The 9,211-nt window shown below is 39.9% G+C and overlaps 1 pseudogene across 1 annotated transcript; it reads right to left on the bottom strand.

Moving 5' to 3' along the window:
* Positions 1-2,749: 2,749 nt before the first annotated feature.
* On the bottom strand, positions 2,750-7,956 carry LOC112292101 (cyclic nucleotide-gated ion channel 2-like; annotated as a pseudogene). The gene is made up of 9 exons (XR_016506593.1): positions 7,308-7,956; positions 6,762-7,191; positions 6,297-6,482; positions 5,723-5,810; positions 5,200-5,507; positions 4,637-4,748; positions 3,875-4,198; positions 3,433-3,695; positions 2,750-3,298 (listed from the first exon to the last, which is right to left on the bottom strand). The product of XR_016506593.1 is annotated as a cyclic nucleotide-gated ion channel 2-like (transcript).
* Between the last annotated feature and the right edge of the window lie 1,255 nt (positions 7,957-9,211).

Here is a 9,211-nt window from a genome sequence, read left to right as displayed (position 1 = left end):
ATCTTGCTTTCAACCTTTGATATCTAAAAAAAAAAGAATCTACTATCTATGGTTATTCACATGCCAATTATGTTAGAGATCTGGACTCACACTTCTACAAGTACCTTTCTATTTCTCATAGAAAACTCTTTAATCTCTTGAAGTTTTTAGAAAACAAATCATCACATCTTGCTCTTAATGTGACGCAAAATATTATGCTCTTGCAAAAGCTACATACAAAGTTATTTGGATTCTATGTCACATCTATGAACTTGGCTTTTGTAACAACAATCCTATGATAAGCAAAGTTCTATCAAAATATCTAAGAATCCAATATTTCATGATGAAACAAAATATTTTAAAGTTCACTCATCACAAAAATTGAAGATGGTACAACAAGAATGGAGTTCAAAACCTCCAAAAAAAACAACTAGTTGACATTTTAATAAAGGTGTTAGGAAAGATGAAATTTGAACGTTGTATGAATGCCCTTGACTTCCTCACTAATTTTGACATCTCGGCTCACAAACCTTACTCACTAGCCTAGAATCTTCTCATCAAATATTCTTCCGCATATTGCTTCGTCCTAAACCTCTTACACTGAGTCCCACTAAATCCTCTCACCTCCCTTTCACATGCTGCCCAAGATGTGTAAATGCCAACATTCCTCCCAACATGAACAGCACAGTAACGCCGCGACTCTGTGGGCTTGGAATATCTGCATGCTTCTGCGGACATTGCTTCTGGCATGCTTGGGGGACAATATTCTTCACCGTCTGCGACCAATAACTGCTGTTCCACCAGTTCCATATCCTTAAAGATTCGACGTTCCACAAATTGAACCAACGCGGCCAGCATGTGCTGAGCACTTCTGAGTACCGCCCTCAGTGCCAACAGCAATGGTTGGATCTGTTGAACAGACCCACAAAAACTCCATCAGCTGAGTTAACTGTTGCTTTAATCCTCCTTCGCTATTTGCTTTTGCTCTAGTACTCTCACCAGTGTGTACTCCGGCAATCCTTGTTCCATCTCTGATAACGCTCCCCGTTCCCTTCATCGTTCTCGCAATCACCCGCACTACAATTTAATCTTGTACTGTTCCCTTGTTTCAATGAATTATTTATTTCATCCAGCCTCGCAGCAATAGCTTCCTTCAAAATCTATCGTAATTGCATCATTTCTCTAGGTGAATTGAGTCCGTCCTGACCTTATTGAGATCCCGCCGGCTTTGAATAAGTGGGTGTAGGCAGGGGCTGAGAAGCTGGTGAGAACTGGTCGTTGTGATTCAGGATACAGGGATGAGTGTTCTTCTTGTCCGCTGGCTCATTCCGCTAGATGCGAAGAGCTCGTCAACAATGGGAATCTTTCTAAGTATTGAGTTGCGGTGCGCAACAATCCTCTGAATCTGGCCGATAGAATCTTGTCGTGAGAAACTTGACCACAATGCCCTTAGAACTGATGATTTTTTTTTTTCCGTTCTTGATGGACGAGTTCAGCAAGGAGGGGGTGCGACGGCTTCATATCCCTCCATCGAGCATTAGCAGTAGCCAACTCCGTCATAGTTGTATCGATATTCCAGCAATCTTGTCCGGTATAATCTGCACACAACCCTGAGAACGTCCACACAGCCACTTGGTAAGGTACCCACAGGCCATCACATAGCTAAGCAAATGAAGCACGTGGTATTCAGGGAGATGCTTCCATGCTTCGATAAGAACTGGTTGCAATTGGAAAAAGACAGAATACCGCACAGCCAGCGAACGACATCGTGGTGGGAGCTTCTACTAGGGCAGCAGAGGCATTCGAGTGCACGCTGCAACCGCCCCTCGGCAACCCAATTATTGAATCTAATAGTCCAGCACTCTCGAATTATTCTCAAATGAACACAATGAAACGAGAGGTGGGGCAGCTTTGAACGTGTTTTGGCCATCTTCTCAACATGTAAGCTTTCCTGCAGGATGAGTCTTGGAGTCCATCACGTTGTTCGAACCTCCAGTACGGAATACATTGTCCTTGCTTGCACTTCCAATTATTGGAATAATGTACATTGTCAAATAAGTTGTTTTACCCAGAGTAAGTCCTTACAAGACATCGTTATTCTTCTTCTTTACTGTCGCTTTGAGACTGGTGATCGTTTGTTGGTGTAGTTTTCACACAGATGATCCACAAAGATAGTTTCAGGCGATAATTTGGAGGAGCACAACTCTTTCTCCTCGCAGATCTCAAATCGTTCAAATGTTCTCTTCGCTCATCCATTCATTCAAATTACTTGCGATTCTGTGCTATTGAACCAACTTAAGTTCCTGTGAAATATGCTCGTTGGAGATATCTGATCTGAATACATGCTAGAAGAAAAACTGATAGGTAATTGGGTAACATACAATCGATGGTTACGAGCAGATTTCAAAGAGAGATGCCAGCATCAAGAACCACAAATCTCTCCGCAGGTTGAAGGGTTCGATGAGATCATATCCAGGAGTCTGCTTATCTCAAAGTGGAGGTTAAATTTGGCTGACAGACTACCGAGGTTGTACCGCTAGGAATATGCTTCCGCAGAGCCACAACTCAAGCAGTGAAAGACCAGATAAACTGAAACATAACTTATCAAATCAGAGACAAAGAAGTAGGGGTAAAATCTCTCATTATCTTTAGGGAAATGGAAAAATAGCCAAACCTTAGAGAACTTATGAAAAGACTATTACTGATGACTGGAGTTGGTTGTGCCTCTTACTCCTTATTTTACGTCTCCAATACAAAGAACATAAAAATCTTTGAGAGAGGTAGGCTGAAAAGTAAAATTAATGTGAGTGCTAAGAAGCGAAGTTACAAAAAACTATTTGTTTAGATAGTATGTAATGATACTAACAATCCTAGCTATTGCGATTTCAGGAAATATAGTGTGATCTTGCTTCCTAGGTTCGGAATTTGGGGCTCCATTGAAGTAAACAGTAGTCCTAGTGCCTGGACTGTGCTTCTATATGGTACAGAATTATGAAACCATGGATGCAAGAATTAGAAAATTTGACTTTAAACTGGTAAAGTCACCGCCTAATGGGCTGGCTTATCTCAATTCTAGTTCTCAGTGGGTTTAGGACAACTCATCATGGCTGTATACATTCGGAGTCTGTCCTGCTGCGCAGCATCAAGCCCCGAACTTTCGTTCCGGAGAGGGGCAAAATTCAGAGGCCCCGAATAAAATTTGCTTCGACGGGCTTTGAATCTTCGCCATGCAAGTTGAATTGCCATCGCAGCCCACATCCGCCAAGAAGTTGAGTAGTAGCGAGTGGTTCTCTTTAGTTGCTTGCTAGCCACCTTGTACCTGAGCAAAACCATCTCGTCAGTCCACGTGCATCTACGCATGGTCATATGCGTAAATGTTTGTTTGTTAACAAACAATTCGTTTCATGACGATTACTGCATAAACTCTACAATGTATCTCTGCAAGAAACGTACCTAAAATGATCTGTGATATACTTAAGATCTTCAGCAGACAGAGAGAATGCTTCCGTCACTTGCAATGTGATCAGACTTGCGTTTGCGAGAGGAAGCCGTCCAGTTGACTTGCTCAGACACCAACAAATAAGCTCGTCTCCAAAAAAGTCACCAGGACCAAGTGTGCAATTACTCATTCTTTTGTCGTGAATTCTGTACATGCTTAAAATTCTTCCTCGCACGAAAAATAGCATGTGACTTAATGGGTTACCTTCATGTATTATCTGCGCATTGGATGTCAGGTACTAATAACTTAGTCAATCACCATGGGCGTAAAAGGTCGGTCAGTACTAGTATAAAACAAAGGCTTTGGATGTTACATTCACGAGGATTTTGATTTTTTGTAAAAAAAAATTGCAAAAACATGAGTTCAAGATAGGCCTACACATGAGCTTTAACCTACCGGCTCTTCTTTGATGAACAAAACTGGCTTCAGCCTATCGCAAACGTTGTTAAGGATCAAGTCATCAAGCTGTTCAAAAAGAGGGACTTTTCGGAGCAGGTCTAGGCAAAGATGGCGTTTGATGTCTCTACGAAGACCTTCAGGCAGGTTACCCACAATGGATTCTTCATCGATACCACGAGTGGCTGCCCACCGACAGCATTCCTGCTGTCTAACGCGCACCCGCAGCCGATGTGAAAGTTGCCTCCGCCGCATCCACCATTCGAGATCACGATTTCTAAGTTGCATTTCCGATTTCTTTGAAGTAATAGATTGTAGAAATACCTGCAAAGACAAACACCACAATTCCAGCACAAAGACTTGTAATCAAGTCTGCAAGTGCTCTACTACCACCTCACAAAAAATCGGTTCCATAGCCTGCATAAAACTAGTATCATCTGTAACGACGAAGAAGATTTGACGGAGCTATAAGATGTGAACGCATTCAAATTGTAGTAATCACGGCCGCATGACCTATTGTTAAGGTATGAATACTCAACTGTCTTAACTAGGTTTGGAGCTTCACAAGTGTAGACAGATTTCCTCATATTCCCATCACAAGCAAGTTTTTACATCCTAAGCTTTTAAGAATGTGCAACTTCACAAACCTCCTTAATTATACCCAGCTCGCTTATCTACTGCATTCCCCTTTGCCAAAGACGCAAAAAAAAATTTAAAAATAAAGAAGGAAAAATAACTGCCGAGGAAAAGATTGATTAGAACCTGGATATTGCCGATTAGAAGAGTAAAGAGAAGTAGACCAGACGTGATTACACCTATAGAAAAGAGGACCTCAAAAAAATGGTTACTTGGAACTAATGCATTGCCGAATGAGCTGCACACACGCCATGAACACGTTAAAACTAGGATTGATAGACTCGCAGAAGCAAAAGATCCACTGTGAAAGAAAGCTTCTGTAATAATAAGAGGATACCAGGAGAATGGTTCACAATGATCTGTGCATTGAAATAAGAATTATCCTATCATTACAACAATTAAATTCGGCATTAATGCGATAGAAGCCATATTTTTAAATTACAAGGATTCAATGGTTACTGTTCTCATGATAGGAAAGTAATTTTAGGTTTGATTTTTGAATTTGTAGCTTTTTACTGAAGACACTGCAATCCAGAGTCATCGCAACTTCTCCTTTACAATTCCTCTCAATACCCTGATACTCCCTCCTACGATTAAAATTCTTATACACAAATAAATAAAACAGTAGTTTTTGGATTACATGGAAAACAAGGAATACACAAGAGTTGAAATTAGTAACAGAATAGCACCTGAAGGTCATAATGCCCCTAAAAAGAGGGTATAGGATTTTCTGAACAAATCGCCCATCAGTTACTAAAGGCACCGCCCATGAGTAAATGCCATAGGAGAAATTTTTGGCAGTGCCTTCTAAGCATCCTTGCACATCAGCATTTTGAGATCAAGTCATTCTAACGGGGTTGTCTGGATGATAGCCGAAAGATACGGGTGCAGGACAAGCAAATGGTAAAGATGGGCAATTTGCCATATTTTCGAACTGAAAACCAAGACATGTCTCCACTCGCTGAATTGTGCGAAGATACCAAAAGGATCCTGCGACCTGGTGGAGTCCAAGATATCGTCAGATTAATGATTAAAACGTATTTTATCCTAGACAGAGGCTTCATTTCAAAACTACATGACATGCTCATGATAACTTGATATTTGAAGAAACAAGGAAACTGTTTCAGAGGCCCTACTTAACAAAATAAATCATTAACTTGGGACAAGTAGGCTGCCAACCAGCAGAAATAGTATTATTGATAAGAAACTCACATGAGCAGAGATGAAGTAAGCGATCAGGTTGAGAAAGAACCCTGATGAAGAAGTGTCAAAAATATAACCTGTCACATGCTGCAATCGCCTTGACGACGAGTACTGATCACATTGCGGGAAATTTTAACCAGAGTAGTGAATCAAGAGGAGACCATGTTACTGCATCAGGAGATATAGAAATAAAATGTAGAGCGGAACATCACTTCAGATATGAAAATATTTTGTGAACCAGGGCGGTATTATAATGTTTGTTCACTTAGCCAACTAAAGATTTTGCATCAAGTAGTGCCTCTGCAAATGTCGCTGCCCTCAGATATGTCAGCGTAAAGGGTCGAATTTGTTCTTGAAGAACAGGAAATGTTATAAGTAAGCATCGAGCAGATTGCCGAGTTTATTAAAGATAAAGGTTATATAACTTAAGAAATGTGACTGAAGTAAGTTCGTCAGTCGATCTAGAGTTTCATTCATTCAATTATTTCATGATAACGATGTAATGACGTTCCATTAAGAAATTGGATGTGATTAAGCAGGAAGAATTTAATCGTTCATAGTTTGTTCGCACTTTAAAACAGACCTGAGAATTTTTTGAGATGACAAAGAGGAGAGTCTCTGCTTCCTTAGTCGATTGGACCGTTTGTATCCAGTGCAGACATAAGGGATTCCAGAATCTTCAACAGCTTCAGCACGACGTTTCATGTTCCAAGACTGTGAGATGGGAGAACTGAATTTGTCCTCTAAGATACTGGCATTCAATGTCTTACTGCAAAAGGAGTAGAGACTACATGATCAGACTTGATTTCGACATGAAGAGAATTATGATTCTTTTCTATGTCAGATTAGAATCTCTTGCGAGTACTAACGACCTCAACTGAAGAAAAGCAAAGGAGAACTACTTGTAGGAATTGGACTATGAAATACAAGTCACAGTTGGCCATGTCTAGCATACGTCATGACGAGAGCATCTTAGAGATAAAGATGTTAATACCGATAAGGAATGAAGTCAGATAATGCGGAAGGATCGTCAAGTGAATCGAATTACCTACTAAAAGGACTTATTTCCCGCGGGAGCGACATTATATAAGAGTTAATTTTAATTGACTCCGCTTTATCAGCTTCCAGCGTCGAGCATGTTCGATGTCCCATTTTCGTTCTAACGTGGACTAGAACTTTTCAAAGGAATGAGTACCAATGTGATAGACAGATTCGTAGTCCCTTGTTAATTGCAGACCAATTACAACTCTATCCAAAATTACAGAACTCTGGACTACACAGAAGTGCTCGATTTGTACTTGAAGTTCTCGATTCGTACAATGGAAAATTGAATGGGATGCACAACGAAAGATTTATAAAGAAATCTTTCGTCAATTCCAAGCATCTGATGGGCTTTGAGTAGCCGCCGAAGCAAGTCAGACCGCAATTGCATGAAGACACTGAATGTCACCAACAGTAAGCACAAATGGCGATCTGATCTGCACGTCGCAAAACGCCGCGAAGCTTGATCAATTGTCACTTCTAACGCCACACAAAAATAACAAAAGCTATAACCAAGTAACTCTCACAACCAGATCTCAAAACGAATGCGTACCTTTCCAACTTCTACCAACACCATAATGTCAAACACAGCACCAATCCGCGTGCACTACCAGCCACGTCCTCATCGTCCAGAGCTACGATCCATGCCTACTCTCGCCTACTGAATTCTCCTCGAACACCACCACTTCAAAGGCATTTCCCTCCGTCACACTCACATCCCAAACACTCCACACCTGGATCAGCAGTCATAATTGACAGAAAGAGAAGAGTAGAATACTCTACACCCCTCGGGAAAACGACACTTCGCACTGCACAGAAATGCCGAAATCACGTCCCACATGCACGACTGCGTCAATCTGCAAAGTATTCAAGCTCAACGTCTTGAAATCAAGACCGTACTGACCGTCATTGATCTCCCACGCTCCGACAAAGCGACTCGATCGTCGTCTTCGCTGCTACAGGAAACCTAATCTTCAACCATCATGAAATTCTGCCACCGAACTGCTCCACTTCATCACCTCCTACACGTTACTGCCTCTCGTCGGATCTACGAATTCAAAAGAAAAACAGGCGAAGCGGGAACCGGTGCGGGTGCCAACTAACAGGGTGATGCACATCGGGCACTTGGCGGGGTTGAGTCCGTGGCATGTGATGTTGCCTTCAAAGCGCGGCAGTAAGCAGACCTGCAGGTAGAAAGGTCTGGGGGAGGGAATAGGTAGGGAAGTAGGCACCTCTCTTTTACTTTCTCTCTTTAGGCTTAGAAATACTTTCATGACAATATTATAGACTGTAGATGCATATGAATATATATATATATATATATATCTGTGTGTGTAGATTTGATAGGAACTATTTACTAGAAGAACTTAAGGCAGATTTTGTGTGTTAGTTCATGGGAATAGTTCATGTGAGCTCAAATTAGTCTTATGTTTTTTTGTGAGATGTCTCTTGTGAACTCCTTACACTTTTTACATTATATAAGGGGATTTACACTTTGAGTTCTTGAAAAACCAAATATCACAAGATTCAACAATGATATTTCTAGGATCACTCAAAATATCACTGTTCAAAATTCATTACCATCTTCAAGCTTTTAAAGTATCACTTCATATTTTGGTGACATATCAAGTGATATCAAGTTGACCTAATATGTCAATTTAACATTCTATGTCCATCTTTTTCACTCTTTTGTACTATTCATTATGCCTCCAAAGAAAGTCCCAAGTCTTGTAGATAGTAGAAAAGGAGGATATTTTGGTATAAATGATTATGATATGATTGTAAATTAGTTGGAAGATCTAAAAAGTTTCAAAAAATTGTAAGGTTTGAGTAAGACAAAGGTATGTAGGAAGCAGATGAGCATGACTAGAGCTTTGGTGCAATTGGCTATTCAAATAAATAAGGTATGAAAAGATAAATTCAATCTTTCTATAGAAAACATGTTAGATTGACTACGTACTCTTAAAGCAAAATTTATAGCCACATATGACTAGTCAATGGATACAATATTAGTGACCAATTTATCAATTTCATTCCTCAATTTAAATTTGTTTTCTAAGGAATTGCTATCTAAAGATACTTAGGAGGCTTTACCATAAGATGAATTTTATGAATTAAAGGAGGTGTGCAAGGAGGAGTATAATTTCTTGTTCTCCTCTATTTCTCCTGTGTTTCCATCTATTTTACCAGCGTCTCTTTTTGTATGACATCCACTGCTTTGCAACACCACAATTATCACTCCCAAAAAAAATGTCACTTAATATAAGTTTCAGAGTTTGAAGTGAAATCTTTAAAAGGGCACCATATGATGGCAAATATGTTTGCAAAATCATCATAATAAAAAACCATTATAATGATAGAGTATTTGGCTCTATTAAAGTAATAAAATAAAAGAATTGAAGCTTTTTTACAAAAATAAATAAAAATGAAGAAGAAATTAGAAAAAAATAAGATGGC

This window comes from Physcomitrium patens, chromosome 15 (genome assembly GCF_059467195.1).
Source record: "Physcomitrium patens ecotype Gransden chromosome 15, ASM5946719v1, whole genome shotgun sequence".
Classification (NCBI taxonomy): Eukaryota; Viridiplantae; Streptophyta; class Bryopsida; order Funariales; family Funariaceae; genus Physcomitrium; species Physcomitrium patens.
This window is presented reverse-complemented; position numbering and strand designations above follow the sequence as displayed.